General features: G+C 36.4%; 1 pseudogene; it reads right to left on the bottom strand.

Moving 5' to 3' along the window:
- Positions 1–2491: 2491 nt before the first annotated feature.
- LOC126703118 (NAD(P)H-quinone oxidoreductase subunit O, chloroplastic-like) lies at positions 2492–4699 on the bottom strand (annotated as a pseudogene).
- Positions 4700–8580: the final 3881 nt, after the last annotated feature.

Consider the following 8580-nt stretch of genomic DNA (forward strand, 5'->3'; position numbering starts at 1 on the left):
TGTGCGTGCAAGACTTAAAGCACCGATAAATGTTTGTGTGTGTGTTCATCACTCTTTTAGGCATGTGTAAGAAGGACATGCTTACCCCTATCGCAGTTTAGCCTAGTGCAGAACATTGCTACATACAGACTAGATTAAAGTGTCAAATTAGGAAGAATGTGCTCACACTTATCTTTTTGCTTAGTCTTGATTATATATCAGGTGTTTTACTTGATAAAATTTCTATCAGAATCTTTCTTTTTTTGAATAAAATTTTGACAGCCAAAACCTTGCTGCTATTGCCTGATGTTTTTGCAAATCGGATGGTCCAGAAAAAAAAATAACACCCAGAAAGGATTATAACACCATAAACAACCATATGCAATATGTACAAAATTTTCAAATAATAAATTGATATTGGCAATAATAAGACCCTGAATTGAGGGAATCACAATTTTATATAGTAGAAATTGAAGCAATTAGAAAGTTTTTTTTTTTTTGGGTTTGGGGTGGTTTGGGTGGGGGGGGGGGGGGGGGGATGTGTGGTTAGAGAGGGGGCAAGGGTTCGGTTTACTCTATCCTTAATTTGATGGATCATCCCTTTTCTAGCATGGGTTGCATAAACTTCAGGAGCTGTAATGTTCATGTTAGATGTCAATTTTGGTAATATCCTGCATCCAAGAGATTGCAGACTAACACTTGAGCGTCCTAGTGTCTACATTGTTTACCAGAGAAAATGTTGGTAAGAAAGGTGTCCACTTGATTATGTTTTCCTAGACTGCAAATTTGGGAGATTTCAAAAAATAATCTTACCAAGCACTCGTAATCCTAAATTATGTGTGAGATGGCCTCAAACATGCTGCAGTGTGCCTAAATTATGACCTTACTGTAAGCCCTGCATACTTTATTTTGCTTTGTTCACATTAGATTGAAATTTGCAAAAGTGCAAATATCATACAACTGTATGTACATTTGAGCATTTGGCAAATCAAAATCTATTTTTGCGGCTGCTTGCTTGTGATAGTAACTTGCTCCTATGTAGTTGTAGTTTGTTTTACGTTAAAGTAATATCTGAAAAATTGTGTAAACAATATTTTGCATCTGTCAGTTGTGAATCATGACCATTTTTTGGAGATAGCATATGTTTAGAAACCTAGTTTTGAACCTCATCGATGATTAATACACACGCGCATACATATATGATGCATAAAGATTAATGAGCCCTTATGTAGTCCTAATTTATACAAGGATACTTTATCTTTCTCTACACATACTAACTGCTGCAGAAGATCAAAAGTTAATATGAGCTCTGGTTTAGGTATATATCATAAATGGATGCAATTGATTCACTGTTCATTCTTGTGATGCTTATCAACCTTAAGCATTAGTGTCTGTTAGTAAGGTGATTAAGAAGAATTTGGGAATTCTTAGTAACATTGATCTAGATCAGCAACAGTAATCAATAAGGGCATCCAATTATGAAAGACATAGTTTGTTCCATTCAAGTTAATTTTAAATTAGATGACCTTTTACATGTCCTTGCTATAAACTTGACTATTCTTAGCCTTACAAGTTTTCATGTTTATATTTTCTTACTATATTTCTTAGTTGTTTGTGACTCTCTCTCTCTCTCTCTCTCTCTCTCTCTCTCTCTCTCTCTCACACACACACACACACATTGGGTGTTGGTTGGGTTGGTTCAAGTTCATCAGGTCGGTGGGTTGACTCCAACCCCTTCTTGCAATATCTCCTTACCTTTGACGTTTCTTCATATTTGTTGTACTTAATCCTTTAATTCATCATTAAGCTTTGTCTATCAATCATCTTGATGGCTTTCACACATGCACAATGGAATTTTACCATTTTGTCCAGAAAAGAAGGGAAAGACCAGGATATTCATTGACTTCTTGTTCTTCTCTCTCTCTCTCTCTCTCTGTCTGTCTGTCTCTCAAAAGTTTTTCATTGTTATTGTATTCTTTTTTATTTCTATAATACATGATAAGCTTGTGGAAATAGCAGTTAGATACGATGAAAATAAGAGACTTTTAAGTGGTGGGGGAACATTGCAACTAATCTCATAATTTAAGAAGCTAATTGTTAATTAAAATTTAAAATTTAGGAAGGACATTGCTAATGATCCTATAGTTGAGTATTTTTTTTATTAATCACTCTCCTCCAACGTCATAACATTGCATCATCATTTTGTAAACAATGCTATTGTGTGTGTGTGTGTGTGTGTGTGTGTTTTTTATTTTTTTATTTTTATAACAAACCTCAAGTCAGTTTTTGGACCTATTATCTTCAGTGTCAGTTTTGCTTTCTTTTTTTTTTTTCTTTTTTTATGATTATTTTTTTAAGAATGGGGGAGGGAGGGGGGGGGGGGGGGGTTAAAATCCACTCTTGAATGTTCAATGGTGTATTACTTAAGTCATTTTCTTGTATTGTTTATCAATTTTTGTGTACTATATATATATATATATATATATATATATATAGCTTGAAATAATGCACCTTCAAGGCTTCAACAGTTTCACATGCATAGTTTTGATATGCTTAATATTATATACTTTTTAGAATAAGAACAAAATCTCAACAAATTTATGTTGATGATCATGTTATTCTTGCCTAACATCAATCACATCAATTGTGACAAAAGATTCGGAAGTTGCTGATGGTGATCAGAAACCAAGGGACACTTGTTGAGATATAATTTCTGATGGCAAGCGATGGCATCCATCAGTAATAGCAGGCAATTATGCTTCTGGATCCTGGATCACATTCTCTCGTAATTGAGTTTATCTGACTGCAATCAAACACAAGGGTCAGTTGACCAAAATAACCACAAAAGCTCCTAATGGAAGGTTTGAATAGTCGAGTGAAGCAAGGCACAACTGAGCAGCAGATCTGCATCCTCACCAACCAAATGAGCCAGTGTCTAACTGCTAATAAGTTTTTTATTTGGTAACATATGCTCAGCTCGATTTAGTTTGGCATGATTATAATAGAATTTATGGAGCTGAGTAAAAATCTTGACTGTGAAGAAAGTGCTAATTTGCAATGTCTAAAAGAAGTGTTAGATTTTGAGATAGAACCAATGTCAGGCTAATGAACTAGCCTGGATAACTTGAGCTCAGCTAAATAAAACATGATTCAAGGTTGAATTAGGCTTGCTGAGCTTAATCTTGATCTAAGTTCAGTCACAAAATCACAATACTTAAAATAGTCAAACACCAAGCTAAGCTTGGCTTGTTAGCTCTCTTAGAGCAGCAGTATGAAGCATCCAATAAAACAAACTGTTAGCAGTACCTTGATAAGCATGTCTGTTGGAAGCCAAGCTGGTGCGGTTGGGATCCCAACCCATCCAATCTGCAAAAGCATCATTCTTAAATCCTTCAAAGTCACATATTCACTTAGAGTATTTATCTTGGTTGATATAGTGAAAGTCATAGCATAGGAAACTTGAAATTTCAATGCAAATGTTGCAACTTTTGTATATAAAAGTAAAATCTTTGATATGGTTTGACACTTTTAAAAATGTCATGTTCAAAAACATTAATACAAGCATACCAACCACAGGTTATGCCTTACTTGACATAAGTTTCAGAAAGCCTTTCACATATGACATAACAGAGAAATTAAAGCCATGATATTTATTATTTTTAAGCTGCAGACTAATCTTCAATGTCCAAATAAATCTGAATGTTTTATATCAAAGAGAAGAGCTCAAACATAAATCACTTACTAGTGCATACTCCCCGGTTTCGAAATTACGTATATCCAAGACCTAAAAGAGTATTATGCTGTCATCAGAAAATTGAAATGGCCAGCCTTACTTCATGAGTGCTGCCAGAGAGTGTAAAGAAGCTACCTCACCACGGTCTTCATAAATGTAGTCCAAGCCTTTGTAGTATGGTGGGTGCCCAACAGATAGATACTGAAATTTTGAATCAAACACATTCCAGCTTTATGCCAAAGCTAAGTATATAATGAGTCAAATTCAAAAGGGAAAGAAAGGGTTACACACAAGAGCTAAGATTCAAATATCCTCTATATAATAACACATTCATATAGCTGAGTTCAGTTTATTCATATTCAAGCCTCTTCTTTGTAGGAAATGACTACAGAAATTTCCCAACAATACCAAATATCAAATCCGTTGTGACTAGCATTAAATTGACTTCATGGGAAAATTGTATTCAACCAATCCAGCTTTAGCATTATAGAAAAAAAAAAAAAAAAAAAAAAAAAAAAAAAAAAACCCACTTATTAAACTTACATTGACACTACTGAGATACTTCTCCTTGTCCACCCTCACAATCTGACCTTTCTTCACTGCCCATAAATAAATTTTTTTTAATAAAAGAAAAAAAAAAAAAAAGTCAAAGAATAAAAAAAAATAGAATATTTTTCTTGAAAATTCAGAACTCACTCGAATAGACGGGCTTTCTGGGGGTCTTAGGAGGTGCGGTTGATGGTTGAGCATTAGAAACAGATGATTATTCGCTCTTTGTTTCCACAGTCTTTTCCTTCTCTGGTTCAGTGGATTTTACTGCTCGAATTGATGGCAAACGAAGAGGGTTTCTTCTTAAGTTGTGAGGGAGTTGAGAGAGGCATGAGAATGAGTTTTGTGAGAACGTTGCAGAGAAAGCCATGGGAGAGAAAAGAGACCTTGAAGTTGAAAGTATAGTCTTGGGAAGTTTTCAGAGTTTTTCACTATAGGGATAAGAAATGATGAATCCTTGTATTTCTACGGCCAGATTTTGAAGACAAAAATCTGTTGCTACGCGGTAAATTCAACCAACCATAATGTGCCACATCATCAAGCATTGGTGTAAATAAAAAATTGTGGTTGGCAATTTGGTCATTTGGCTCACCTCCTGTTCCTGGGGAGGAGAGTGGCATAGAGATATTCATGGTAATATGATAAACTTATGGGGAAAAAAAATTTCGACAATATTGTCACAATAAATTTTAAGTGGCAGGTTATTATTGGTGGACAAAAAAGTAATTTCAGTGGTGGTTCAAATTAATAACAATAACAATTTACCACTTAAAATATGTTATGAAATTGTTGTGAATATCGTATCTATAAAATCCAACTTTTTAAGGGAATTTCATTTATTGTTTTGCTCCTAAATAAAAAGATAAATGTTCCCAAAATTATCTGAATGTTCAAATAGTGTGTAAAACACCTTGAACATTTAGACCCTCAAATTACAAATTACGAGTTCAAGCTTATTATCAAACAATATATTTGCGGAATATGAAGATAAGCTAAAACAAAATTGATAAAACAATCTAAACCAAATAACATCACAACCACATCAGAAATTAAATGGCAAAGATTAAGAGAAGAGAGATGCAAACACAAAGACAACACAACGATGTGTTATTGAAGAGGAAACCGAAGTCTTTGGCGTAAAACCTCTCCACTGCCCTCCAAGCGGTCAATAATCCACTAGAGAATGAAGTTTGGATACATGAACAGCAGAAGACCCTCCAAGCCTAATCCACCCAGTGTACCTAAGCCCTCCAAGTTTCTTGCTCCAACGAGGTTACGCCAAACCTTTTTCTTCTTTAGCTTATCGAATTCCACTATATCCCATGGCATCAACCAATATCAATCGGTCCCTTCTTAACTGCTTCCCAAGCACCAAAAAGCCTTCTCACAGATATGGGTATGGTGAGATAAGGATTTGGCTAAATGTACCTCTCAAGGATGTAACAATAAAGAGGGTGAGAGTAAAGAAATTTGGAGAAACAAGGATGAAAATTGTGGATAAGTCAATCTTGTTTTTCTCTAGGGTTTATCTCTCAAAATTCTCTCTAAAAAATCTCTACAATACGTGGGTATAAAGGGTATTTATACTGGTGTGTGTTTGGAATGCGAAAGGTCAGTTTTTCCCAAACAGAGTGATCTGGTGACTTGGCCTCGTGACTTGACTGAGTCGCGAGTCTGAGCCGCAAGCTAACGGCTTGACCAGATTGGAACTTTTGTCCTGTAGTGCTCCAGCTAGCGTGACTCTTCAGCTCATCTGCATGCTTCACACGTGTGCCTCTTTTGGCGACTTGCCAGCCGTGAGCCAATCACGAGGTTCAGTCGCGAGGCCCTACTGAGTACACACTCTTGACTTGACCTCGTGACTTGACTGAGTCGCGAGTCTAAGTCACAAGCTAACAGCCTGGTCAGACTGGAAGTTTTGTCCTGTAGTGCTCCAACTGGCGTGACTCTTCAGCTCATCTGCATGCTTCACACGTGTGTCTCTTTTGGCGACTTGCCAGCCGTGAGCCAGTCGCGAGATCCAGTCACGAGGCCCTGCTGAGTGCCCACTCTTGAGCTTTTTTTTCACACTTTCTCACACACTACCCTTACATGACTCCCACCTAAATACAAGGTTTTTAAATGCTGAGTTACAAGCAAATTGGCATGGAATAAAGCCAACAAAATTGTTGATTAAATTTAACCTTACAATCTCCCCCTTTGGTTATTCTGTGACAAAACCCTAAAACAAACTCTAGGCTTAACATGTGAGTTGAGAACAGTTGAACAAAACTCACTCACACCTAATTCTAGAATTTGTGTAGCTCTTGAACCATAAGAACAAGTATCTCCTGAAAAACAACAACACAATATGATCATTGTATGCAGAAAACTTGTAATGCATATGGAGCAAGCACAATGCGATCAAGCAATAGCAAGGCTTGACTAAAAATGAACAATCACTATAAATAGTGACCACAATGCTCATTCACACAAGGAATGAACATCCGGATATACAAGTTAATAAGCTCAATGCAAATTATCATTTGCATGTCCAACACTCAACCAGTACAACAACATAAGGTAATTGTATTAAGGGTATAAAATCCAACATAGTGCACAAGAGTGAAGTACTTAAAGAAAAATGCATAACATTTAACAACAAGTACTAGGCTACAAAGCATGGGTACAAAACACAAGCTGAATATTATCTTATATCTATATAAACCAAAATATCTCAAAAGATTTAAACAAGAACCAAGTATTTAACCAAAGAGTTTAACATAGTACTGAGCAAACATTATCCACAACATAACAACAAAAACCATAGAAAACATAAACTAAAGTTCTTAAGTGCATAAAATAAGTTTTAAAATAAGTTTTTGGCTTTGCTCCCCCTCAAGAGCTACCCATTCTTCTTCTCCAAAATTCTCCCCCTTTTTGACCGGAATGGCCAAAGGGCTACTGCTGGGTGGTAAAACTGTCAAACTTTGCTGAAAGTAGGTTCATCTGCTCTTGGATAGCAGCCAGTCTATCAGATTGCTCATTTTGGACATCTTGGAGTCCATCAATCCTTTCAAGGATGATTTGGAGTGCATCTGGAGGTACTGCAGAGGATGATGAAGCTCTGCTCCTTTTGCCACGGCCTCTTGAACTTGATGGTTGTCCTTCAGCTTCTGTCTCAATCACCATTGGTTCTACTTCTTCTTGAGCACCCTCCTCTTTATCACCCGGAAGACGAACTCTTATCCGTGTAATGGTTAGAGTATTAATGGCTGAGAGAGTAGACATGAGACTGATGTCTTGAGGAATTTCCACACCTTTTGCTCTAAAAAGCCTCATAAGTAGACTAGGAAAAATCAGCCTTGGCCATGAAGTGGTTCTTGTCTCATTAGCAATAATAAAGAAGATATGAGCACTTATATCAATGTAAGTTCTTTCCTTGAGCTCCATGAGGAAAATGGATTCTAGCATTATTAATGGTGGTCATCTTCTTCACCGTGTACAAGTTGAACATCATGATCATTGTAAGACATCTCATGTCAGCTGGAAAAGCAGTAGTGTTGAGGCATCCCCCTTCTCTAACTCCACCAATATGAGATTGGATAGTTTCTATGGAGAGCATCCTATCCTTGTAGTGTGTGAAATCATGGTCCAACTCCTTAAAACCCAGCACCTCATCAATATCATCCAGATCTATGTTGAATTCATGTCCTCGTATCCAACAGTTGATCTCATCCTCTCTTAAAACAGCATTAGCATAGAATTCTCTAATCAGAGGTTCACATACCCCAGGCAGATCACTCAGTAGCTTATCCCAACCTCTGTCCTGAAAACAACTAGGAATGAAAGTGTCCTTCAAGTCAACCAAATCCACATATCTTTCTTGGATGATGGGTGCCTTCAAGTAGAACTGAGTGTATCTCTCAAAATGTTTGGTAGACCTGAACTTTGTATTGTCCATTTTCATCCTCTTGTCACCCTTCTTTGCAATGGTCTTCTTCTTTGTAGGAGTCATTTGCAAATCCATAGCAGCAAAGACCACAAAACATAGAACAAAATATGGAAACCCAACAATTAGTAACAAATTAGAAGCATTGACAAGGACAAAAAGTTAAATCAAATATTTAGTCTACAATCCATCTCAAAAACAACATGTCATGAGATAACACACAGCAACAGAACACAGTAGAGTTTTATCACAAACTTTTTAACATATCACAACGTAAGTGTGTGCTCAAAACATTCCAAGAACAACCTAGTGATGCAAATACCAATCAGTGTATACAAGAGATATCTCCCAAATAGTGTATAACACAAAATCCCTAAAATCAAGCAAA

The sequence above is a fragment of the Quercus robur genome, chromosome 10 (assembly GCF_932294415.1).
Source record: "Quercus robur chromosome 10, dhQueRobu3.1, whole genome shotgun sequence".
Taxonomy (NCBI): Eukaryota; Viridiplantae; Streptophyta; class Magnoliopsida; order Fagales; family Fagaceae; genus Quercus; species Quercus robur.